General features: G+C 40.4%; 1 protein-coding gene across 1 annotated transcript in view; it reads right to left on the bottom strand.

Moving 5' to 3' along the window:
• The window catches only part of ATF3 (activating transcription factor 3), a 53116-nt gene extending 29185 nt beyond the window's left edge, over positions 1-23931 (bottom strand). The window contains exon 1 of the mRNA XM_017525285.2: positions 23786-23931. The gene's annotated coding sequence lies outside the window, so the exon portion shown is untranslated. The remainder of the gene's footprint in view (positions 1-23785) is intronic.
• Positions 23932-27285: the final 3354 nt, after the last annotated feature.

Raw genomic sequence — 27285 nt, 5'->3', positions numbered from 1 at the left:
GCAGGGGGAGAAATGCCAGATGTAGGTGATGGGGAGGAAGGCAGCAAATCACACTGCCAGGTGTGTTCCTATGCAACAATTTTGCATGTTCTTCACATGTACCCCAAAACCTAAAATACAATAAAATAAATAAATGGGAAAAAAAAATTAAAAAATAAAAAAATAAAAAATAAAAAAAACTCCCACCCTACCCCACCACCCCATAAAAGAAACGTGTGCAGAAGGGGAGATGAAATAGATTGGCAAAGTATTGATCATCGTTAAAGCTGGATTTCGGGTATATGAGGATTTATATGTGTACGTTTGCAAATTCCCATGATGAAAATGTTTAAAAATGATGACTGCAGAATACCTTACTATAAAGGATAAATGAATATAGTGCAAATCTGTCCCCAAACATAGCGGAGCCCAGCTGATTGGAAGAGTACACACAATGGTCTGGGGCAGGGGATGGAGGGCATTCCCCGTGGCCAATTCTTAGCCGTCAGTGTCTAGGGCACATACATTTTCAAAACTGCATCCTGACCTTTGCCCTTGTTGCAACATCCCAATGACCTTCTCAACTGGTTTTCTGAGCTTCTGGATTACATTTTTTCCACAGATATAAGCCAAAATATCACTTTAGGTTTTCCCCTTGCAAGAGGAGCCTGGTGGCAGCTGTTGAATATAATTGAGAAACAGAATGGCACAGGCTGGTGGGAACACTCAGGAGGGGTCCTCTCTGTCTAAGGAGCCTGGGGAGACTGCAGTGCAGGAGGCTCCATTGGAAGATGGGTCTTGACACATGCACTTAAGAAGGTGGGGAAAAGAATTCCAAGTAGAGGAATCAGAATATGCAAAGACATGGAAGTATAATGGAGTGTGGCTCCCTCCGGAAAGGGAGAGCCGCCACATGTCCCTGGTACAGGGGAAGGGGCAGCTGGGAAAGTTGGGATCAGATGGCAGATGGTCTTGTTTGTCTTGCTGTGAATTGTATTATTTCAAAAAACTGAGAGCCTACCAAGGGCCATGTTCTTTGCAAAGATGTACAAGAAACCAGGCCCGTCAGAGAGGAATGTTTTTTTTCATTTCTGTGCAGTCTTTCCTCCTCATCTAAGTGGTTGACACACTTACCTTATAGTAAGAGCCATGAAAGTACATTATCCTGCTCCCCTAATGCTCCCCGTATCCAATGCTAACTTTGTAAGTCTTTCGACAGGAGACTCATTAAGCTTACATTACCATTCAAAGTGGTACCGGGGAAATGTGCAATTTCTGATGGCACAGCAACACAGATGGCCACTGCAAAATGAGTCATCTGCATTTATGGCTCCTGTGTTCACACTGAATTCAACTTTTCAATATTTCCACCTGCTACATTTTAAAAATTGAAGTAGGCCAGGCTCGGTGGCTTACGCCTGTAATCCCAGCACTTTGGGAGACTGAGATGGGTGGATCACAAGGTCAGGAGTTCAAGACCAGCCTGGCCAATATGGTGAAACTCCGTCTCTACTAAAAATGCAAAAATTAGCCTGAGGTGGTGGCGCAAGCTCCTAGCTACTCAGGAGACTGAGGCAAGAGACTCAATTGAACCCGGGAAGTGGAGGTTGCAGTGAGCTGAGATCGCACCACTACACTCCAGCCTAGGCAATAGAGCAAGACTCTGTCTCCAAAAAAATTTAAAAATTGAAGTAATATATGCATAAGATAAAAGAAATCGGAGAGTAAGGAACTGTTTATATTGAAAACTAGCAGGGCTCACCCCACACGCATGCCACCTTCCAGAGACTACTACCTTCAACGGCCTCATTTAAAAATTATTTGAATGGTGAACTTCCTAACTCCAAAAAAATATGTTTATGTGACTTTTTAAAAACATTTTCTTGATCAGTTTAAGACTTTTTTTTTTTTTTTTTTTTTTTTTGAGACGGAGTCTCACTCTTGTTGCCCAGGCTGGAGTGCAGTGGGACAGCCTCAGCTCACTGCAACCTCCGCCTTCCCCAGTTCAAGTGATTCTCCTGCGTCAGCCTCCGAGTAGCTGGGATTACAGGTGCTCTTTGGACTCATCTTTATAAAATAGGACATGACTTTCTATTCCCTTCCCCCAGCTTTTTGAATTTGGTTCTTCTATGGGTTCCCTCTGTACACTAATATGATATACTTGATCTTCTGTTTCTTCCTCTATCTAGAAAGTAACTTTTGACTCCCTAGTACATTAGCTGAGGATATTAGCACAGTGCCCTTCTTTCTGTCTCTCCCCTGCTCCCATTATCTCCTATCTGTACCTCTAATTTTGCAGCAAGAATGAAAACATTTACAATCAGCTCTGTTTCCCTTCTCATGTCTTCCTTGCTTTGTGGGGAGGTTGATTTTAAGAGTGGAGAGCTAGCAGACAAGGCTGTAATATTATGACTATGTAAACTCAGGATTGCTGTGATGCCCAGGAGTATGCTGGGATCACATTTGTCTACCCGGCCATAGTCACCACTCATGGCCACTTCAAGGAGGATGTGCCTAGTTAAAGCAGAAAAACAGACTCTCTCTTATGACATGGGTTCAAAGGTTCAAAGTGATGCTATATTTTAGATGCCTTCAGATTGGGAGAATAATTTTGTTTTAAAAATATAAATATGTCTTCGTATTCACAGAAAAAAATGTATATGCATGTATTACTTATATTTTTGAAAAGGAAGTTATTGCCAAGTATGAAGGCGACTAAAACATGGCATCGTTCTGAGCATTTGAAGGAGTGATTATGTGGATGGTGGAGGAAGAAAGCAAAATTCAAAATGTCCAAAATGAGAAATAAATAATGTCCAAATGGAAAAATCAGGAAGTGGGCAGTATACACACATGCTTTGTAAATATGGAGAAGAAATAGAAGAATTGAAAACAATTGCCTTCAGGGAGTGGGAATCTGGGGTGGGATTGCATGGGCTGGGAGACTGTTGTGTTTTTCATTATAAGCCTTATAGTATTTTTTCAGTTTTTAAACTTTGTACATGTATTACTTTGATAAAAATGAAATTTAAATTTACAAAGAGAGCAATTGTCCTTCTCATCCCACCCACAAGGCAATTACTGCTGCCCCAACCTGATAGGAATGAGGCGCTAAAAAGAGAATTGGAAGCTGTTTGTGTGAAGTGAATCGTGTCTGCTGGTGTTGACACCCTAGGGTGATGAGCTGTGATTCTTTACTGGTAGACACAATGTCGGCAATCCTGGCTTTGCTCTATGAGCCCACGGGTTTCTACGTCCTGATGGGGGCTGGTGGAACATGCCGGGTGAGGGCTGTTTATGAGCAGGGCAGGGAGTCAAGAACTTGCAGTTTCACTTAATCCTCTTGTTTTCATCCAATCCACACCCCGCCTGGAGTCCCCTAGTCCTAAGCGTCTTCTCTTCGGTTTCAATTTCTCCTTAAAACAAGCTTCTCAAGGTGAAAAGGATAGACACCTGGCTGCAGTAGAGGAGGCTACTGAGGACCACCCTCTTCATTCAGACTCAATGGCTAATCTCCCCTCTCGCTCACCTCCCACGACCACCATCACCCCACATGCTGAGCCTCACTGGGGTCTGCAGAGGGACTGTGTCCCCCCAGCAGGCTCCTTGCTTGGACTGCTGCTTTGCTAAACTAATTACAGGCACGCTCCCCCACACTCCCTATTTTTTTTTTTTTTTTCCTTTGGGACGGAGTTTTGCTCTTGTTACCCGGGCTGGAGTTTCGCTCTTGTTACCCAGGCTGGAGTGCAATGGCACGATCTTGGCTCACCGCAACCTCCGCCTCCTGGGTTCAGGCAATTCTCCTGCCTCAGCCTCCTGAGTAGCTGGGATTACAGGCATGAGCCACCATGCCCAGCTAATTTTTGGTATTTTTAGTAGAGAAGGGGTTTCACCGTGTTGACCAGGATGCTCTTGATCTCTTGACCTCGTGATCCACCCGCCTCGGCCTCCCAAAGTGCTGGGATTACAGGCTTGAGCCACCACCCCCGGCCCACACTCCCCATTTTCCACAATTCTGTTGACATCTCTTGTCTGCTGTTATCTGTCTTCCTATCCTGTTTGTCCTTATAAGATCATTCATTTTTAAAATCCCTTCAGTGTTATTTTCAGGGGACCTGGGAGGAAAGAGAGGAGATACACACATATGTATGAGTGAGTGAGTGGATGGTTAATGCTTCATTTGAACTGAGGTTACAACTGACTTTAAAATGGAAAGGCTGGATTTTATTGGCTGTTTTCTGCCTTCTGTTTTGAGTTCATATTCTAGGGTATTTCCATGTTAGCAAAACTTTGTCCCTTGACCAATGGCAGCTTCCCTGAGTCCAGCCTGTGGGCTTCTAACCATGTGGGTTGGTCACAAGAGGTACAGACTTGAGATTGTGGTTTGCGTCACATAACCCACCCCCATGCCAGCAACCCTGACTTCTGCAAAAGCCCATTTGCAAGTCAGTTGTTTGGAATGCAAAACATATTTTCCCATAGAAACAATATCATAAAGGAATATTTTAGTTCTCAGGTCAGCTTTCCAAAATGTCTGTCTAATGCAGATAAAAACTCATAGGTACAAATATTCTTCATTTATTAATGTATTCATCCCAAGCATGTGTGTGTAAGTTAAGCATTATGATTGTAGGATCCTGTCAAACACAATCTTTTAAATATACCACTTTCCTCCATTTTTTAGCTTTTATTGTTTTTAACTTCCAAATGGTCAACTCTTTTCCAAAATATAATCTTCTTCTCCCGCCTTCCCTCTAATTCACCCATTCCACTTTAAGAGAATAAGGCAAAACTTGTGTCAGAGTTGGTGAAAACATTCATTTGTCAGAGACAGAAAGTCCCCAGAGCTTCTCTGCACCCAAAGGGCTCCTCTGCGCTGAGGAGGGCCCAGCCCTTGCTGTGAAAGGGTCACTTTCACAGTAAGAAGCTGCTCATTGTGCTTTCCCCAGGGCCCCGCAGTGACTTGGGTGAAATAGGCAATTGGCTCCCCATCAATTATCTCTGGGATTCCTAAGGTTGCAGCACTGACCTGAACAAAAAGTCACTTTTTAAGGCTTAACAAGATAACTGTTAGTTATTTTTTGCCTTCCCGTAAAATTTAAAGGTAACTGGAGCATGTCGCCAGCTCAGCGCTTCACATTCATTTTCTCTGGCTTCCAGAGGCCTCATGCTGTCACTCATAGGCACAGAGGACAGCTACTTTGTGGTGAGATTGGAAGTTCTCACCAAATTAGGTTCTTTGGCACTTTCTCCAGAGTTATTAAGGGCAGAAATATCATTCAAGATGGCAAACTCATACTGATGTACGTAGTCATTCATTCATTCACCAAATACTCCATTAGTGCTTACTGCATGCCAGGCATTGTGCTTGGTGCGGAAGATGCCCAGTGGAGTCACTGCTACATCATTAGCTCTACACTTTGAGCAGCAAAGAGGAAGAAAGTGCCATGTCTTAAGAAAAGTACTCCCTCCCACTGACTTGCCCCAAATAAAAATTCGCCAGCTTAGGAGAAAAGGAAGAAAAGGGAGAGGGAGAAATAGGGGAGCTGCCTGTATGGGTCCCCCTTCCCCAGTTAAGCTCTATGTCAAGAGATAACAGAAACTTCACCACAAATTAGGAAACCCCAGGATGGAGGTGACCTGAGCCCCCTTCCACAGGTAACTTCCCCAAGAATCCTGTGAGTGAGGGTACAAGAGGCATGGCTAAGGAAGGCATCTAGGCGGATGGGCTGAGGACAGACTCACAGTGGGGTGCAAAAAGAGGAGCCAGGACCTCCCCTGCCCATGGGCAGGACCCAGAGGGTTGAGAGAGGCTGGAGGACCCAACAGTTGTGGGAAAAGGAGAATGCCAAGGCTATTGGAGACCACAACAGATCCTAGGTCACTTGGGAGAAGTCAGGCGGATGGGTGCCAGTGTCTAAAGGCCAAGGGGACCCCACCTCTCAACAAAGCCACTGTGGACAAACAGCAACAACCGTGGAGCAGGTGCCTCTCTTGGCACCAGGGCAAAAGTAACCCCCTGTTTTACACACACACACACAGCCCTAGAACTGACAGCGCCCCCCAACCCAGGAAGAATGGGAGAAAATCTGCCTAGGTCGATAATCAGAAATGACCCTGTAACCGAAAAAGGTTCTGTTTTCTGTGACAGAGGGAGGGTTCAGAAACTAAGAATTACAAAATATAATCTATTACAGTTTGGTACACATGAGTGTGTGGCCTAGGAAACTGGCTCCTGCTTCACGCACCAATAAATCTTTAAAACCACACATCTTCATAAATTCTCTAGGGAGGCAAACAAGTAGTGGAACAGAGGGAAGCCCCTACATCGGATGGGGTAGTAAGAGGCAGGAAAAAACTGATGTCTCAGCTCAAAGACAGACAGGCAGGAGGAGTCACCTTTTTCTTAGCCTCTTTGCTGTCTTCAGGACTTCAGCCAACTGGATGAGGCCTACCTGCACGTGAGGGCAATCTGCTTCGCTCACTCCATCAGTTTAAATGCTAAAGTCGTCCAAAATACCCATCAGATCCTCCTGGGTCTTGAGCCTCCCAGCCTCAGACTGGAACTGCACCATTGGCTCCCCAGGCTTGCTGACTACAGATCTCGTGGCCCATCAGCCTCCATAATTGTATGAGCCAAGTCCCTTACAATAAATCACTTATATACATGTGTCTTATTGGTTCTGTTTCCCTGGAGAACCCCAGGAGTAACAGCTGTTTTCTGTTATCAGGACTCTCAGAACTTTGTATTCCAGTGGGAGAAAATCTGTCCTGATGGTAAAGGTTGTTCATAAATAGGTATTGGTATAAGAAATCAAGAAGTGGTATGCAGCGTTAAGTCTCTTTGGGGGAACTTTAAGAAATAATTATAGCTACTGTTTATAAGTACTATGAGTACCCCTTGTGTGAGAGGTGATATTTTATCTCCTCCGTCTTGTAAATACTTATGTAACGTCTGGCTTTCTTGTGTTTCACCTACCACGAGGGCAGAGATACGGTCTGTTTTGGTCATCACTGTATCTGTGGGAGAGAGCCCAGCATATGGTAGGTACTTGGTAAATACCTGTTGAATGCGTCAGTCGTGTATTTCTAATCTTTACAACAATGCCACAAGGTAGATATTATGATTCCCATTAAAAAAAAAAATGAAACTGATGCCCAGTGGGAGTGTTATTATTCTCCGATTACTATGCCCCACCCCTTCCATCCACTTCCTGCCTTCCTCTGTGCCCTGAGGGGTAAACTCTACAGACTCATAACCTGAGCTCCCTGCTAGGGAAAGAGAGAGATCAAGGTTAGGACATCTGTTCCAGGGTGTGGTTCCGACAGTGGCTGTGTTTCTCCAGGACTGTGGCCCCTGTCCATGATGCCGGCTGGGGCCCTTGTCTATGATGCCGGCTTTCAACAGGATCCAGTAAAATATTCCCTCCTCGGGGAATATCACACACTGGGGTCTGCTGGGGGGTGGGAGCAGAATGACTCAGAATGATTCTTGACCAAGTATCCCTAGGGGAGGGATAGCAGGGGGCGGGAGGTTGGGAAGGGATAACACTGGGAGAAATGCCTGATGTAGGTGACGGCGGCGGAGTGGGGGTGCTGGAGACAGCAAAGCACCGTTTTGTTATACCTCATGTTCTCTCAAAAACTGGTTAGGAATGAGCCTGCCCCATGACAGTCTATGCTCTCCTCTAGAACATTCCATAACCTTGGCATCCTTTGCACTCTCCCTTTTCCTAGAGAGATGAAGGGTGGTAGCATGGAAATAAGTCTCAGCCGTTCGCAGCCCAAGAGACCTGGATTGGAATCCAAGTTCTGCTACTGGCTCTGTGACTCGGGAAGGGCTTGACTTCTCTGAGCCTTTGTTTCTCAGTGTGTAAACCGAGAGTCATACTTCAGCGGGAGCAAATGAGGATTAAATAAGCAAATGTATTTCTATCAAGAGCTCAGTAAAGTTGGCATTTCCCCTCCATTCTCCTAAATTCAGGTCTGATGGAAAGGCTGGAATATCTACCTGGAATCACTCAATCTCTGGTTAAAAAGTGCAGCCCAATCCCTCTGCAGGGACAGATGTCAGGAACTTTGTTGAAAAAAAATGCACAGACACATTTCAGAAGGTGGCTTCCAGAACGCTCGGCGCACGGCATGGAAGCCCAAGCCTTCTTTCAGGCATTGTTTTACTGACTTTCTTGCGACATGGCAAAAGGTGAACCCCATGACCAGTGTGTGTTTTCTCCAGCACTAATGACTGTGACTAAAATAGAGCTTTGTGGGGAAGAACCCACACAGCCCTCCCCTTGGAGAAGTTCTGAAGGCTGCCCTGCTTTGCTTTGCAAGGGGGCAATGGGATTGAGAGCCAGTGGTTTGTGACTTCAGCTTCATTACAAGCCTCAAAATGTGCAAAAGAAAATGCATTAATACGAGCTCACCAATACAGAATTTACAGGGTGTTGGGCAGAGGCTGAGTGGTTCCTTTCTAAAGGGTGGTACACAATGAAGGTTAACATCTGAGGTGGGAAGGGTTGCCAGATAAAGTACAAGGTGCCCAGGCAAATGTGAATTCCAGATAAACCACAAATATAAGTCTGTCCCATGCAATGCTTGGGATATGTACACTAAATAGTCTTCGTTTCTATTTGAAAATTCACGTTTACCTGGTCCGGGTGTATTTTCATTTGCTAAATCTGGTAATCATGTAAGCAAGTGGAAGGGAGATGTTTCACTGGCTTACAAAACATTGTTTTCAAGCATCCCTCACACATTTCAGAAGCTTTATTTCACTCAAAAACCATGTGCTTGTTATACATTGCTTTTTTATGTTCATTGAAAGAGGGCATTAAATAACATCCTATTAACTGAGTTCTAACATCTATGTCCTCAAAAATAATAAAACTGTATTTCATTAAGAATATGCAATTATATCCTTTATCTAGAAGCCATGTAGCTGAAAACTTCAAATATCAAAATGCTGCCAAGCTTTTATTGTGTCTGCGTGTAAGATATTTCATGTGTATATATTAAGTATGTCTCTGGGGACTGAGTAATATTATTTTAATTTGTATGGTTTGCATTTTCATAGTATGGGCCTTATTTTGTTTATGCTGTTTATTTCTCTTCAAACCATTATATGATAAAGTATAATTTTTATTGCAGCGCAAGTGTCTAAGGAACCACAAATATTTTTTGTATTTTAAATATCATGAAACAACGACAACAACAAAATAAAACTCCTATGACACCCATAAGAAATGCCATGGGATTCACGCAATTCACTCAGGGCACTGCTGAGCTGTTCTTAGATATCTACTCAAAAAGTTCTTGGTGTTTGGGCTTTCCACCTCAAGCAGGTGGAGGGGTGCAAACGAGGAAGGTGGCTAGGACTTCCACGAGAGTCAGGTGCACCGAGAGCATAAGCGCAGAAGCCGCACTGAGACGCAGGACCCAGAACGCCAAGAGGCCTGCAGGGCCGGCAACCCGCGCATGCGCACACCCTCATGCAGCATGTCCTCATGAAAAATTTAAACTATATCCAAGTCAAAAGCTTTGTCTTCCCATCCCTCTCTGGAAAAGGTACCATAGCACTTTAAAGATACTATTATATGGCCCAGAGCAGTGGCTCACGCCTGTAATCCCAGCACTTTGGGAGGCCAAGTTGGGCGGATCGCTTGAGGCCAGGAGTCCGAGACCAGCCTGCCCAACATGGCAGAACCCCATCTCTACTAAAACTACAAAAATTAGCTGTGCGTGGTGGCACACAGGCCTGTAATTCCAGCTACTCAGAAGGCTGGGTCGGGAGAATCACTGGAGCCCGGGAGGCAGAGATTGCAATGAGCTACAACCTGGACAACAGAGACCCTGTCTCAAAATAAACAAGCAAACAAACCAAATATATTACTGTAGTTTTGAGAATCCTAGACAATGTCACAATTTTCTCAGAAAATTGGAGTGCTGCAAATATAGAATAATTACTGGATTTTAATATATTTGTGCTTAGTAGTGAACACAGAGTGAAGAATGATTATCATATATTACATAAGAAAGTGAAGGCTGGATATGGTGGCTCACGCCTGTAATCCCAGTGCTTTGGGAGCTGAGGGTGGGTGGATCACTTGAACTCAGGAGTTCAAGACCAGCCTGGCCAACATGGTTAAATTCAGTCTCTACTAAAAATACAAAAATTAGCCTGGTGAGGTGGTATGCACCTGCAGTGCCAGCTACTCGGGAGGCTGAGGTGGGAGGATCACTTGAGACTGGGAGGCAGAGGTTGCAGTGAGCGGAGATTATGCCACTGCATGGGCAGCAGAACAAGACACCACCTCAAAAAAAGAAGTGGGAATTTGAAAGAACACAGTGGTGAAAAAGACAGCATTCTTCCCCCAATAGAGCTCACACTCTATAGAGAGGAAGGATACAAGTAGGTAATTTTATCCATCAAGATAGCTTAAATTAAGTTCTAGTAACAAACAACTCTACAAATCTGTTTCTTAACCAAAGTAGTTTCTCATTCACTCTACTCCCTATTGGCTGGGATCCGCTCTGTTTTTCTGGGAGCCCAGGCTGATGAAGCAGCCATTACATCTGGATACAGTATTACTATTTGACCATGAGATGCTCATTTTATAGAAGAGGAATCTTGGGTTTAGGATGATTAGGTGACTTAACTAAGCAAGGGCAGAGCCAGCCCTGAAACCAAAGGTCTTTTAACTCTTACACCAATGCTTCTTCTCTTCTACAGATAAAAATTGTGCTGTGTACTAGGCTGACTGTTCCCCAGAGGGGCTGGGAGTAAACAAAGTTCCAAGTTAAACTCCAAAGGTCCAGTCCTTCAGTTTTTGACACGTTAGCCATCATTCATTCACTCAGTTTACCATGTGTTGGCACTATTTTATGCACTGGGGATACGTTGGTGACAAAAATATATACAGCCCCTCTCCTTGTGGTGCTTAGAGTTTTATGATGAGGGAGGTGTATGGAATTGAGTTTCCCAAGTTTGGGAAGGAAGGCTAAAAAAAAATGGCTCCAGAAGGCTGAGCTCAGTGTCTCACACCTGTAATCCCAGTACTTTGGGAGGCCGAGGTGGGTGGATCACCTGAGGTCAGGAGTTCGAGACCAGCCTGGCCAACATGGTGAAACTTCATCTCTACTAAAAATACAAAAATTGGCCAGGCATGGTGGCACATGCCTGTAATCCCAACTACTTGGGAAGCTGAGGCAGGAGAATCGTTTGAACCTGGGAGGTGGAGGTTGCAGTGAGCTGAGATTGCGTCACTGCAAGCCAGCCTGGGTGACAGAGCAAGATACCTTCTCAAAAAAGAAAAAAAAAAAATGGCTCCAGAGAGTTGCCTGGGGCTCTAGCTCCTAGAAGTTGCATGCCTAGGGGTGTGGGAGGACACAGACACAGCCTGGTGGTTGGGAATGAGCCGGTGACTGGGTCTGCTCTGTGCCTATCGTCACAGCAGTAACCCTGAAATGCCCCCAGAAACTCTTGTTCTGGGTTGGGGAGCTGGAGGGCTGAGTGGACCACTACAATAGTGGAGAACAGGGAGGGATGAGCACAGAGTGAGGGAGAAAGACAGAAAACAAAACAAAACAAACCTCACTTTCACCTGAAATGAGCCTGCAAACCCAGCTTCCAAAACACATGAAGAAATCTAATGCTAAGGAAGACAGCCAACAAAGTGAATTGTCAGAACAGGATTCTACTCCAGGTTGAAAGTAGAAAAAAGGGCCAACCAAAAACCTCAGAAATGATTAGTACAAACATGGAAATTTTAAATGCACCAGACCAGAAAATTTCTGGGCTGGACAAAACTGAGGAAGGCATTAGTGAAATGGAAAAGGGTGTGGAGGAACACACCCAGAATACAGGCAAAGAAGAGAAAGTAAAGAACACACACACAATACAGGCAGAGAGGGGACATGGAAGATTGATTGATAGATACCAACCATCATGTAATAAAAATTCTGAAAGAAGAGAAAGGAGGAAATGACAGTGATGCAATATTTAAAGAGATAATGGCTGAGAATTTTCTAGAAGTGAAACACATTGCAACTGAATTGCAGAACACTATGGATAAAGAGATAATCGTAAGTTAACAGGTATCACCTCACACGTCAGAGTGACTATTAGCAACAAAAGATAACAAATGTCCGTGAGGATGTGGAGAAAAGGAAACCCTTTCACATTGTTGGTAGGAATGTAAATTGTAACAGCCATTATGAAAAACAGTATGGAGATTCCTCAAAAAATTAAAAATAGAATTACCATATGATCCAGCAATCCAACTACTGAGTAACATATTCAAAGGAAATGAAAACAGTATGTCAAAGAGCTAGCTGCACTTCATGTTCATTGCAGCATTATTCAGAATAACCAAGATACGGAATTAATCTAAGTGGCCATCAACAGATGAATGAATAGAGAAAATGTGGTATATATACACAATAAAATACTATTCCGCCATAAAAAAAGAAACAAATCCTGTCATTTGCCACAACATGATGAATCTGGAAGACATTAAGTTACGTGACCTATGTCAGGCACAGAAAAACAAATACCACATGACCTCACTCGTATGTGGGAACTGAAAAAAGTTGATCTTCCAGAAGTAGAGAGTGGAACTGTGGTTACCGAGGGCTGAGGCTGTGGTGGGGGTGGCATGGGGGTGGTGCTGGTGAGTTGGGGAGATGTTGGTCAAAGGTTATAAAATTTCAGTTAGGAGGAATAAGTCTGAGATCTAGTGTACCACATAGTGACTATAGTTAATAATAATATATTATATTCTTGAAAAATGCTTAACAGAGTGAATGCTAACTGTTCCCAGCACAAAAATGATAATATGTGAGGTAATTACATGTTAATTAGCTAGATTTAGTCATTCTATGTTATAATTTTACTTTAAAATGTCACATTGTACACTATAAATACATATCATTTTATCTGTCAGTTAAAAAAAGATTAAAGAGATAAATGAATTTATCTACAAAGGAATAAAAATTAGTCTGACCACAGCCTTCTCGTGGACATCAATAGATTCTAGAAGATAATAAGGGTAATATGTTCAAAATGCAGAGAGAAAATAAATATCGGTCTAGAATTCTATACCCTGAAAAATAAAGAATTTCAGGTATCGAAAGATGAAAGTTTACCAGCCACAGACTGTCACTTAAAGAGCTATGAAAGAATATTTTATTTTGATAAACATAATTACATGATTGTAAAAAGTAATTTGTTTATCTTTAAAAACTATAACTCTGGAATAAAAATAAGATGGGGAACAGGGTCCACGTGTAATTTTAAAGTTCTGAGATCCTTGCTGTGGTCAAAAGGACAAGTAAAATTCTACTTAAGAAAAAAAATCCGTAAAAACAAAATGAAAAAACAAATAAAAACAGCAATAAGTAAACTATTCAACTTAAGAAACTAGGCAAAAAACAACAGAGAAATCTAAACTAGAAATAAGAAAATCACGTAAGAGAAGAATGAAAGAAATTTTATGTAGGGAAGATGAATAAAACACAAAGTTAGTTTTTCAAAACAACTTACAGAAAATAGTAAAAAAGAGAAAAACACAAACAGCAAGTAGGAATAAAAAGGGAGAGAAACAGATACAGTGGAGATTTTAAACTACATAAAAGAATACTATTAACTGCATCTGAATAAATATAGAAATTTAGAAGAAATGGATAATTTTCAAGAAAAAAATTAAAGTTTGGTAATTTATTCAGATAAAACCAGAATAAAGCCTTGGCCACTAAAGAAATTAAATTATTAATCAAAAGTTCTTCCATCTCCAAAGACACAAGGCCCAATGTTTACCAGATTTTTAAGAAATAGATAAGGCCTGCTTAAAAGACAAAAACTCTCAGAGGATGAGAGGAAAAAGGAAGAGAATTTCCTAACTTATTTTTTGAGATACTAAAGCTAGACAAGGACAGTCCAAATAAGGAAAACTATAAGTTAATCTCATTTTTCACGTAGATTCAAAATCTTAAAGAAAATAGATATCATGACCAAGTGGAATTTCACCTCAAGAATGAAAGAATAATTCAAGATTTGAAAACCTACTAAATTAACAGATTAAAAACAAAAGCCTTTTTCCTTTTTCTTTTTAGTATCTCAGTAAATTCAGAAAAGGCATTGACAGAATGTAGCATTCATTCACGGTTTTAAAAATCTAAGCAAACTAGGTATAGAAGGCAACTTTCCTTACCTGATAAAGGCTATATATCAAAACTCTAAAGCAAATATTATATTAACTGGTACTACTTTAGAGACATTTTCATTAAAGTCAGAAATTATATGAAGATGTAAGTTATAAGCCTCTATTCAGCATTACACTGAAGTTCTTAATTGATGTAATATAAAAGAATGGAAAAAGAGAATAAGAAACTGTTCTTGTTTGCTGAAAATGTGATTGTCTACATAAAAAACTCAAGAACATTCACATACTCTTAGAACTAAAAACTGTTCATCAAGGGTTGCTAGATACAAAAAAACATGCAAAAATCAAAGCATACTTAATAGTAATAACCAATTAGAAAATATAATTTTTAATATCCCATTTATAATAGTAACAGAAATTATGTGGCACCTAGAAATAAATTTGTTCAAAGGTATGAAAGACCTCTAAGAAGAAAACTGTGAAAATGTTACTGAATAAAATAAAAGAAGACCTAAATAAATGGAGAGAATTACTATGTTTGTTGATTAGAGTAACATAAAAATGATAGCCATCTTGGTGGCACCCCTGGTGTAGTGGTATCATGCAAGATTTCCATAGAAATGTTAGCCGTCTCCATATTTATTTATAGATTTAATGAAATCTTAATATTGAAAATCCCCAAAATGTGTGTGTGTGTGTGTGTGTGCACAATTCTTAAGAAGTTAATTCTAAAATTCATGTGACTAGGCCAAGAAGAGCCAAGAAAATTTGGAAGAAAAAGAAGAGAAAGTAGCAGGGCTTGTCTTATTAGATATTTAGACTTATTGAAAAGATTGTGGTAGTATTGGCATAGTGAATAGAAATAGATTAATGGAACTGAACGAAAGTACAAAAACAAGCTATACACAAGAGGAAGCTCTGTACACGACTGAAATAGCCTCACAAAGCGATGGGGGGAAATTGTGGGACTGGGACAACTGGTTATCCATATGGGAGTAAGTGAAATTAGATTCTCACTCACATCAGCCATAAAGATTAAAGACACAGATGTGAAAAGCAAAACTTTGCAACCGAGAGAAAAAACAGTATCTAGGAAGACACATTCATTACCATCAAGTACATAAATATTTTTATATAAGATACAAATGTACAAACAATAAAATAAGAGGGATATATTTGATTACATTAAGACAAAAAACTATATGTTAAAAAAGACAATATAAACAAAATGAAAAGATACTATAGGAGAAAGTAGTGCTCGCTTTGGCAGCACATACAGAACAGAAAAAAGTATTTGCAATGAATATAACCAAATGGGAGATATTTTAAGAAACAAATATTATATAAGCTTGATTATTTGATCACAGTGCAGCTATTAATAATAGAAATTAAAGTAAAAATAATTAAAGAATAATTAAAGTATAAGGACAGAACAAAACTTAAACCAAAAATTAAAGTATAAAAACATAGCAGTAAAAAGATAATTAAAATAAGAGCACAATATATCAAAAGGGGTGAAATATTATCAAAGTTGCACTAAAAGTTGAAGTTAAAATCTTATTTGTTTTTATAATTTTCAGGGGAAAAAAAATTAAAGCATTCAACCCAAGGATTTATAAAAACAATGACAACAAAATCGCTAAGAAATCAGTAGACAGAAAAGACTAAAGGTAAAACCAAAACTAACTGAATTAGGATATAGGAAAACTAATAGAATTAATTCAAGAGCACTGTTTTTAAAAAGCAATAAAATAGACAACTATTAGAGAAACGGAAGAACACACACAAAAAAAAACCGCTATGAGTAATAAAATCAGAAATAAAAAGGTGAGGTTCAGCACCAGATTAGGAGGAGATATTTTAAGTATAAGACAATACTTTGCAAAATTATAAATTATAAATCTGAAAACCTGGTTAAAATGAATAGTCTGAAATAAATACATTATCAAAATTGGCATATGTATAAAACCTACATATGCCAATCACAGCTGAAGAACCTAAAAAAGAAAAAAAGGAAAGATTTCCCTTCGGGAAAAAAATGTGCCTAGGCCTAGAAAACTTTACAGGAAAAAAATCTTTCAATTCTGAAAAAATACATAATCACTATGTTTCAGTAATTTCAAACATTGAAAAATATGGAAAATTTATCTAATTTACTTAACAGAGATAACCCTGATGTAAATCCTGAAAAAGACAGCTCAAAAAAAGAAAATAATAGACTTATCTAAATTATGAACATAAAAAAGAAATCCAAATTCAGATAACAGTATCAAAATAACCCAAGGAGGGTTTAATCGAGAATAAAAAGATTTTATGTTTTAATATCTTTAAAATCCAATAGTATAATATATTACATCCACAGGCTAAAAAAGAAAATCCAAATAAGATTCTCAATTGATGCAGGAAATACATTAGAATTCAACAGCTCCTCCCTGTTGAAAATAATTACAACTTTAAGGACTTTTATTAACATAACAACAAGTGTTTATTTCAAACAGTCAAAGTCATCTTTAAGAATGAAGTACTAAGTCAATATTATTAAAAATAGGACCAAAACAAAGATACAGTTTGTTGCCATTTTTACTTAATTTTGACCTGAAAGTTCTAACCAATGAAATAGGGCACTTATAAAAATAAGACGCACAAACACTGGAAGGGAGAAAACAGATTTGTAATTATTTATGCATAATATAATTACATTCCCAGAAATTCAAAAGAACAATTCAACTAAGAATTATTAGAACTGATGTGAGAGCCCAAGAAAACTGCTAAATATAAAAAAGATACAAAAGCCAGTATCTTTTGTGTATACAAATTTTCTGTATAAAAATTTGTATATAGAAATTTGCTACATTGCTTTTCTATATAGAACTACTATCCAATTAGAAAATATAACTTTTAGAAAAGATAAAATGACAATAGCAAAAATCAACAATGATGACATTGGAAACTTCTGTGGAATGCCTTGGAAAAGCTATAAAGAGAATGTGAAGGACCCATATATAAAAATTGTAAAATGCTATTAAGAAATGTAGAAGATTTGAATACTAAGCTTTATGGCAACGACATCAGTGTTTTGCAAATTAATTTATATGGCCAATATAACTTCAATAAAAATCTCAATAGTATTCTTTTCAGAATTTCACAAAATCATTCTAATGTTCAACCAAAAGAATAATTAAGTATAAACAGCAAAAAAAATGTTGAACATGAAAAGGAATGATGAGACAGTGACCTTGCCAGTTCTTAAATCATTTTAAAAAGCAAATATCAATAAGAGTATGAAACTGACAAAAGAACAAGTGTAAAAATGTACAGATCAAGACATAGAATAGATATTCTGAAACCACAGTAAGAACCACATATAAGAACTTAATCTATGATAAATAAAGCATTACAAATTAGTGGAGAATAAAAGTATTGGCCGGACACGGTGGCTCATGCCTATAATCCCAGCAGTTTGGAAGGCTGAGGCGGGCAGATTACCTGAGGTCAGGAGTTCAAGACCAGCCTGGCCAACATGATGAGACCCTGTTTCTACTAAAAAATAAAAAAATTAGCCGGGAGTGGTGGAGGGCATCTGTAAACCCAGCTACTTAGGAGGGTGAAGCAGGAGAATTGCTCGAATCCAGGAGGTGGAGGTTGCAGTCAGCCAAGATCATACCACTGCACTCCAGCCTCAGTGACACAGTGAGACTCCAGTATCAAAAAAAAAAAAAAGAATAAAAATATTATTTAATAAATTATGCTGGCTTAATTTATTATGTAGAAAAAAAATTAATGTAGAGGTTTACCTAGACTTAAAATCAAAATAACTTTTGATGGATAAAGAGATATGGTTAGATATAAAATACACAAATACTAAAATAAACAAAAACTAGAACCACATGGAAAAAATGCTCACTTTATCAAGGGAATGCAAATTGAAACTATGATAAGCTAGCTACCACTGCATACACAACAGAATGGCTAAAATAAAAAAGTCTGACAACACCAAATGTTGACAAGAATTCGGAGCAACTGAATATTCATGCATTGTTGGTGGGAGTGTAAAATGGTATCACTCCTTTGGAGAAAAGTCTGTTAGTTTCTTATAAAATGAAATATACATCTATCCTATGACCAGAAATTCCACCCATAGGTGTTTATCCAAGATAAATGAAAGTATGTGTCTATAAAACGGCATTTACAAGAATGTTCATAGTTTTATTATTCATCATGGCCCCAAACTGGGGACAGCCTAGGTGTCTACAATAGAGTAATGAATAAATAAACTGTCATATAGACATACTATAAAGAAAGCTTACTTTTAGTAACAAAAAGACACAAATTCCTGAAGCTCACCAACACAGATGAATTTCACAAACACTATGCTGTGAAAGAAACCTTATGCAAAAGAGTTCATGCTGTATGATTCCATTCCATATGAAGGTCAAAAACAGACCAAACTAATGATGGAAAAACTAAAACCTGTGTTTGCCTATGAGTAGAGGGGGCGTGAGGACCAGCTGGAAGAGAACACAAGGAAGCTTTCTGGGGTGATCGCAATTTCCATTTTTTAAAAAGGTCTATAGATACAATTTATATAGAACACTTATTTAAAGCAAAGTTTACCTTTAGAAGGCTGTTTTTTATTAGAAGAAAATATGAAATAATTTTAAAAGTTCTATATGGGAAAAAAGTCATTCTCCAGGAAAAAAATAGACAGATTCAATTACTTTAAATCTTAAAAAATCTCTCTGTGCCAAAAATAAATAAATATAACTAACATTCAAATGTAAACGTCAAGCCAGGGAATGATTATCATTTTTAAAAATAATAGATAAGTTGATATATTTTATATATGCATAGAACATTTTAAATCATTGCAGATATTAAGATTCCAACAGATGTACAGGCAAAGACTCTGAACAGAAGATTCATAAACAGAAAATAAACTTGTTAACAAACATGGGAAAATGTCTTTGTGTTTATAGAAATTAAAATTACATCAAGAGCAACATATATCAAAGACTCTATGATTCGTGTATTATTTGGTTTGTTTTTGAGAAATAAGTCAATTCTTTTTGAGGAAATGTATTTAAAGTGAATAAGAATTAACATGAACATAGCTTTAGCTACAAGAATGTTTATTAGAGTACTATTTACAATTTTGATGAATCAGATATTACCCAAATGTTTAACATAGAGTATTAGTAAGGTAAACTACAGTACAAAAATACTACATTAACTTGGGGCCCCTGTACAATCATTTAAAATTATGTTGTCGAAGAATAATTCTTATGAGGTAAAAAGAATGAGGTGGGAAGATGTTTACATTTTCGGTGAAAGAAGAAAGCCCCCCCCTAAAAAAATCCTTGGTTCTGTCACACTAGCTCTTTCCCCTGTGTCTCCACTGCGGACACACAGGCACTCAGCTTCTGTCAACTCTCTCCCTTCTCTTCTCCCCATTTCCCTTTGGAAGCCATTTCTCTGGTTCATCTTAGTAAGGAGGAAATAGGCTCACATTATAAGTGGAAAAATGAAAACAAGAAGAGTGTATAACTCTGTTCCAGTTAACTTTTTTATTGGGGAAAAAATATTGCCATGATTACAAATTCAAAGTCAGAAAGTGCATATGATGAAAAGTCTCTCCACCTCATCCTAGGCTTTTTAATCAGTTCTCTTTTCTCCTTCCACACATACTTTTTAGAAAGACATTTACCAAAAGCAACAAACAAATGAAACACAAGAAAATAAAAAGAAAAGAAGGCAAGGAGGAAAAAGATGGAGGGAGAGATGGAAAAAGGGGGAAGGAAGAAGAGCAGAAGAAATTAAGAAAAGGGCACCAGGGGAAAAATTCAAATAAGTTTATTCTGTGAGGGCTCTAAACAGCCAATGTTTATTTTATAATATATGTTAAACATTTGGATCCTTCAACAACCTGCTACTAACTTAATAACACTATTAAATTGTTTCTAAGTATATTCAAAATAAATAAACCAGGATCAGAAGTGAGGAGCCTTTTGACTTGAGATGCTTTAAGGAACAGTCATCCACACTCAGCTTAGGATGTGCGGTCCAACACACATTAATGAACCTACAGTAACGATGGAGTTGGGGAGGTGACATTACAGCTGTGTCAGACATGCAATATTGAGAGAAAGAGAGCAGTGGAGGTTTAGACGTTAGAAATGCCAGAGCCTGTATTCCCCCCATTGGAAAGTCTGCCTAGGACGGAAATACCAAATGACAGTCACCAGGAGAACACACTAAATTTGCTTTCTGGCATCATCTTCAAATATTTGGGATGGGACTACAGATCCTGACTCTCTTTGATGGCCATTTTGGATTGATTTGCCATGAACAGACTCGCTTAGATTTACTGCTTGAAATAAGCCAAACAATAATTATTAATGGGTCCAGGAGGAAGAGATCACTCAATACAGGAGTCCACAAAAACACACCTGAGCCCCTTAGTTCAGGGTAGGTCGACGTTTTTGGTGCGCTCCTTTTCTGGGGCTCCTTCTTTCTCCATGATGCAAATGTGGAGCATGCAAAGGTTGTACACTCAAGGTACAAGGCTTAATAAAATTAATTTGTATTGCTTCATCAGACATTCTTAAGCAAACAGGAATATTTTTTGTGTGCAATTCAGCTTGGTAACCCCAAAATAATAATCAATTTGTTCATAAATAACTTATGTATAAGTGAATGTATAATTAGTTCATGAATTTTTTATTAACACATTAAAAAATTATTGACCCCCCCTCCATGTGAATGACACCTTGCTAGATGCAATAATAAACGACAAGGGCAGAGGTCTGGCGTTTATAGCTTTATCTCATTCATTAATTCTGCAAATACTTACCGAGCATCTCTCAGTAAGTAAGTAAATAAGGGCAGGCTCTAAGTTAGACACTGGAGCTACAGTAGTGGGCAGACACTGTCTCTGTCCTACAAAACTTCAAGGCTAGTCAGGTGTGGTGGCACATACTTGTAATCTAGCTACTCAGGAGGCTGAGGTAGGAGAATCGCTTGAACCCAGGAGGCAGAGGTTGCCGTGAGCCAGGATCGTGCCACTGCACTCTAGCCTGGGCGACAAGAGTGAAACTCCATCTCAAAAAAAAAAAAAAAGAAAAAGTTCAAGCCTCTTTCTCTGACATAGGCAGAGCAGGTATTACTAATATTCTCGTTGTGAGGTAAAGAAATTGAGGCATTTCCATTCCAATATTCAGTTCTGGAACAGGACTGGAGCCCAATTTTTCTCTCCTGAGGTCCAAATACTTGGCACACTCCACTTGATGGCTCTCATAACTTTTCCCATAATAACGAGACAAAGGAGCTTTAAGAAGGCATTCCCCAGTCCCCCTCCCCATGGGCTTCTGCCCCCATCTTTAAAACTGGGGGAAATGACTTTTGTCCTTGTTCCAGTCTTAGAAGCAGCAGCACATTTCTTCGCACAACCTTAGACTATTATGATCATTAATACCCCGTAACACTATAAAACATAAATAATTTGCTAAAGTCTTTAAATCCACCTTTCCCTAGAGTTGGGTAAATGAAATATAAGCTATAAAAACATTTTTTTCCTATGAAAAGATCAGACATCAAGGCATTCAGATAACAATGCTAGATCTGGATTGGTCCACCCTGGGGAACTCTAAGTTAACCTGCCTTTCATGGCATCTGAATCCTTTGCACAGAAACAGAGACGAGAGAGGACGGTTGTTTTTCTTGAGAGTATTTTCTTATTCCTTCACTCATTGCAGCTGTTAGCAGCAGCTGGTTACTTCAGTGTGCTGAAATGCCCACTGCCGTGTAAACATTCTCGCTAACCCCCTGCATTACTCATAGTTTGAAAATCACTTTGACTCCTGAAACATAATTATGTTAATGTCAGATGAGTCAGCAGGGGGACAGCACGCTGCTCCTATGGCAGCTTCAGCTCCTGCCAACCTCTGAACGTCTCAGTGCCTGGAGCCTCAAAAAAAAAAAATTAAAAAGGAAGAAAGAAAGAAAAAGAAAACCCCTTTCTGTGGGCGGGAAGAAAAATTATACTTATGGCTCAAAGAACAGCTTCAAAGACGTGGCCAATTTCACTTTCACTGGAACATGAAAGGAAGAGTTGAAGTAAAATCGCTACCCCTAGGTTAATCTGTTTATGTGAAGAATAAACAGGAATTTGGAGAGTTTCTCTAGGGAATCTGTGACTTTCCCTCAGAGATGGCTCGAGACAGGTCACTCTGGTCACTGTTTGGGCGTGATCCATTAGGCATTTTTACTTTCCTAGGAAGTGATGCCAAGCAATGCAGGAGGTGCATCCTCGTGGGCACCGATAGGAAGCAGGAGGCTGCTCGATTTGCAGGGGTCCTCAGACCCTGGATGCGCTTCCCAGCGCATGCTTTGCTCCCCAGGCATGACCCCCTCAGACAGTTTGCAGCCGCTTTTGTGAGCTGTTTTCAGCATCATTTACAACCTCTCAAGTGATTCCCCTCCCTCAGCTGCTGGGAAAGGAACAGGAACTGAGCAGGACAGGGTGAGAGGTTTCTATGGCCTGGCTGGCCATGACCTCCACCCTCTTTACGCCCTGGTCACAGTTCAGCCTGCCAGTAACCCCAAACATCGCACCTCAGCCTGCCTTACCCCACCTGCCCTGTCCAAACTCAGGGTGTTGCTTTACATCCACATCGTGCCTCCGAAAAGGCTCTCAGCTTCATTACCTCACTGTTGTCTCACAATAACCCATATTTTATAAATGGGAAAATTGAGTTTCAGAGAAGGGGTTGTCCTTGTCCAAGGTCGCACAGCAAGTGGCAAAGCCAGACACTCAAACTTGTGCCCTTTCTGGTCTGCCAACAACGGAACCACAGGTCCACACTTAAAGGACGGAAGAGAACCAGTGTGGCTGGAAGAACCCCAAGTGCACACGGTTTTACAGATGAGATGAGTAACCAAAATCTAAAGAGAAACAATGACTTGTCCAAGGACACCAGCTGTCAAAGAAGACCTCCTGACCCCCCACTCCGGGGCTCTTCCTCTCTAACCTCTTTACTTCCTCACTCTGGACTTATTCCAATTTAAACACAGGAAGAGCCAGTTCTCCCCACATCCAGCCCATATCCAGTTAACCCATCCATGAAACACTGTGATACAAAGCATTCTACTCCTAAAACACAAGGGCCCCAGAAGAGGTAGGAATGTCAAGGAGGAGAACACACTAGAAAGAATGGGTTAACCAACTCCAGTGGCTTCCCATTATGAGTAATCAATACCCCACACTGACCACAGCACTGACTAGTGGTATCCCCAAACCACGATTTCATCCAGGATGAGACTGAGACAACACCACAGCCTCGCTGGGATGCTGATATGGTTCCACAGGTGTCATGCAACCCGCAGAGGGGTCGGTACAAAGCTCAATCCAACCTGGAGATTCTGCAGCACCCAAACTCCAGGACTTTTCAGTCCCTACCCCTCAGATCACTTCACTGGGTGCCTGCCATATGCACCGAACTGCTCACTTTCCCACCTCTCTTCCGGCGGCGCCCACCCAGCAGAGCCCAATGGGTACTCCCCCAGCTGGAGGCTTTCTGACCAAACAACTTTCTCCTGTAACATTTTCCCTGTTTCTCCCCAAAAGCCAGAGAAAAGTCAAGACTCACATTTTGGGGCGAGGTGCTGAAAATCCTTAGGAAACTGCAGAGCATCCTATTTAGAGGAGGATTTCTCTTCTTGTCACATCTTCCCATCTGACCCATCCAATTTATCCTCAAGGCATGGTTGGTCTTCTAAAGCTAACCCCACCTCCGTCCCCCAGAGCAACCAACAGCTGTTACTATATTGAGTGGCAATATGATGTCATATCATAGGTGACTAACCCACCAAGGCTTCCCTGCGAGCCATCATCTAAATATGACAGCCTTCCATCATCCTGACCTTTTCACGGGAGAAAGCCGAGTGAGGGGCTCAACACTGATCTGGGGCTCCAGTGCACGTCTGGCCTTGTGTAGCCAGCACCTCTGAGGACACACTCGAGTGACTGAGGACACAAATGCCCCGCATATACAGATTCCTTTCCTAGTAGAAGACACTTTCACCTAAGGCAGCTTTCCTCCCCTGGCCTGACTTCAAAAATAGTAACCATCAGAATATATAAGAATCACAGTCATTAGGGAGGAATGGGGAGGCCTGCGTATATTTACCATGCCTTTATATGCCAGGTGCTGGATTCGATTCTTTACATACAGTTTTGCATTTAGTTCTCAAAACACTCTGAAGAAGGCATTACAATCTCTGTGGAGTTAGAGAAACTAAGATTTAGAGGAGTAAGTAACTTCCCCCAGGTTACAGAGCTTGGCTCAGATTCCAAGCCAAATCTGTGTGACCCTACAGTGGAATGAACTCTACAGAAAGGTGCTACCACCTCACTTGGCTTTTTTAAACATCAGCTGTACTGTGCAAACCAGTTTTAGATTGACAGCAAAATTGAGTGGAAAGTACTCAATTTCCCATGTACTTCCCACACTTGTGTAGCCACGTCCTTTATCAATATCCTCCATCAGACTGGTACGTTTGTTACAATCAATTAACCTAATTAACAAACTATTAATACCTGAAATCCATAGTCTACACTGGGGTTCCCTCTTGGTGTTGTACATTCTATGGGTTTGGCCAGATTTTAAAATGCATGTATCTACCATTATCGTATCATACAGAACAGTTTCACTGCCCTAAAAGTCCTCTGTGCTCCATGTGTTCATCATCCCCACTCCTCGACCCCTGGTAACCACTGATCTTTTATTCTGCATAGTTTTACCTTTTCCAGAATGTCATACACAGTCATGCGTCACTTAGCAGCAAGAATATGTTCTAAGAAATGTATCGTTAGGTGATTTCATTGTTGTGCCAACATCATAGAGTGTACTTACACAAACCTAGGTAGTATAGCCTACTACACACCTAGTAGGATACATACCACAGCAATAGGCTGTATGGTATAGCCTATTGCTCCTAGGCTACAAACCTGTATGGTATGTTACTGTATGGAATACTATAGGCAATTGTAACACAATGGTATTTACATATCTCAACATATCTAAACATTAAAAAGTTAGTATGTTGCACTACTATGACAACTATATCACTAGATGACAGGCTTATTTGAGCTCTATTATATCTTTTTTTGACATTTGTTTGTTGTTTTGATACAGTCTTACTCTGTCACCCAGGCTGGAGTGCAGTGGTGCAATCTCAGCTCACCGCAACCTTCGCCTCCCTGGTTCAAGCAATTCTCCTGCCTCAGCCTCCCAAGCAGCTTGGATGACAGGCAGATGCCACTGCACCCAGCTAATTTTTGTATTTTTAGTAGAGACAGGGTTTCACCATGTTGGCCAGGCTGGTCTTAAACTCCTGACCTCAAGTGATCTGACCCCCTGGGCCTCCCAAAGTGTGCTGGGATTTTAGGGGTGAGCCTCCACTCCAGCCCATTATATCTTATGGGACTACTGTTGTAGATGCTGTTCATTATTGACTGAAGTGTCACACGGCGCTTGACTGTATGTCCATGTGTTTTCTATCCAATTACCACACAGGTTTATCTTTTTTATTCCATCCATTCATACATCCAGTATTTATTGAGCAATGAATAAATGGGCTGAATGTTTGTGTCTCCTCCAAAATTGTACGTTGAAGCCCTAACCCCAAGTGTAATGGTATTTGGAGGTGTGGCCTTTGGGAGATCATTAGGTTTAGATTAGGTCATAAGGATGGTTCCCTCATGTTGGAATTAGTGCCCTTAGAAGAGGAGGAAGAGACAAGAGAGCTCTCTCTCTTCACAGGCACAATACCAAGGAAAGGCCATGTGAGGACACAGCAAGAAGGCAGCCATCTGCAACCCAGGGAGCCGGTCCTCACCAGACGCTAATCTGCCAGCACCTTGATCTTGAACTCCCCAGGCTCCAGAACTGTAAGAAATAAATATCTGTTGTTTACACCACCCAGTCTTTGGTATTCTGTTATAGCAGCCCAAATTGACTCAGAGAAGTACCTGCCTTATATTGATCTTAGATAACAAGTCCTTAGAGGACATGAATCTGTTTAGGTAAGTTTCTGGGCAGAGGTGTACCAATCATAGCACCTCACTCCATTAATAAATGCTTCCCCCGCCCCTTATCTTCACTACAACACTTAAAAAAAAATTCTTTAAAAATTGAGATGAGGTCTCACTATGTTGCCCAGGCTGGTCTCAAACTCCTGAGCTCAAGCAATCCTCCTGCTTCAGCCTCCCAAAGTGCTGGGATTACAGGCGCAACCCACTGCACCCAGTCAAGAGATACTTTTCGATTGGGGTTGGAGAGAGGTGGGTGGGGGGATAAACACAAAGACAGTGAGTGACTGAAAATATGAAGCCTGTGAGGTCATCTGCATGAATAATTATTATCATCAAACTTTCAGATAATATTTGTTATGTATAACATTATAGATATCAAATTATCGTGATTATTCTTATAACAAACCATTATGCAACACTTCCCGTGTTTTAGAACTCAAGTGTTTTTACATAAATGGCAAATCTACTTGTTGCCTGAAAAGGCTGTACAGGCTGAAATATAAATAGAATAAAGAAAGTTTCAAATAAATTCCTGGAGGGCAGATCCAGAACAAGTTATTAAAGTGGAGTTAGAAATAATCAGGGTGCATTCCTAACCTATGAGAATGATGTCACTAAGGGCAAGTGCCATAATCCAGCCCAAGCCATGGTAGTGTCTCCATTGGAGGCAGAGCTCATGGCCATTGCTAAGGAGTTACTATGGAATTGGACTCCACTAGGGACCCCTGAGCTTCCAGCATGCAGGGATACCCCTCCACCTCTGTCAGGGCACAGACCATGTGTGTCTCACTGCTCCACAGCTCTCCCTCCGAGAAAGTGGAGCTTTGCTTTGTGTCACACTGTGAGTCACAGGCACAGTTGGAAGCTGACCCAGGATTCCTGCTCTTTTGCTTGCCGGGGCTGTTTGCCGGAGATCACAATCCTTCCACATTAGTGGCCAGTTACATTTATGGTTCTTAATGACATTTAATGGGGCTTCTGGGATAAAGGAATGATGGAGAGTAAAGACTGGAAGATAAAAAATTAAAACTGAAATGACACACAAGATCTTTA

The sequence above is a fragment of the Cebus imitator genome, unplaced genomic scaffold, assembly GCF_001604975.1.
Source record: "Cebus imitator isolate Cc_AM_T3 unplaced genomic scaffold, Cebus_imitator-1.0 Scaffold38, whole genome shotgun sequence".
NCBI classification, from domain to species: domain Eukaryota; kingdom Metazoa; phylum Chordata; class Mammalia; order Primates; family Cebidae; genus Cebus; species Cebus imitator.
Note: the sequence above shows the minus strand (reverse complement) of the source record. Positions and strands in the feature narration are given on the sequence as shown.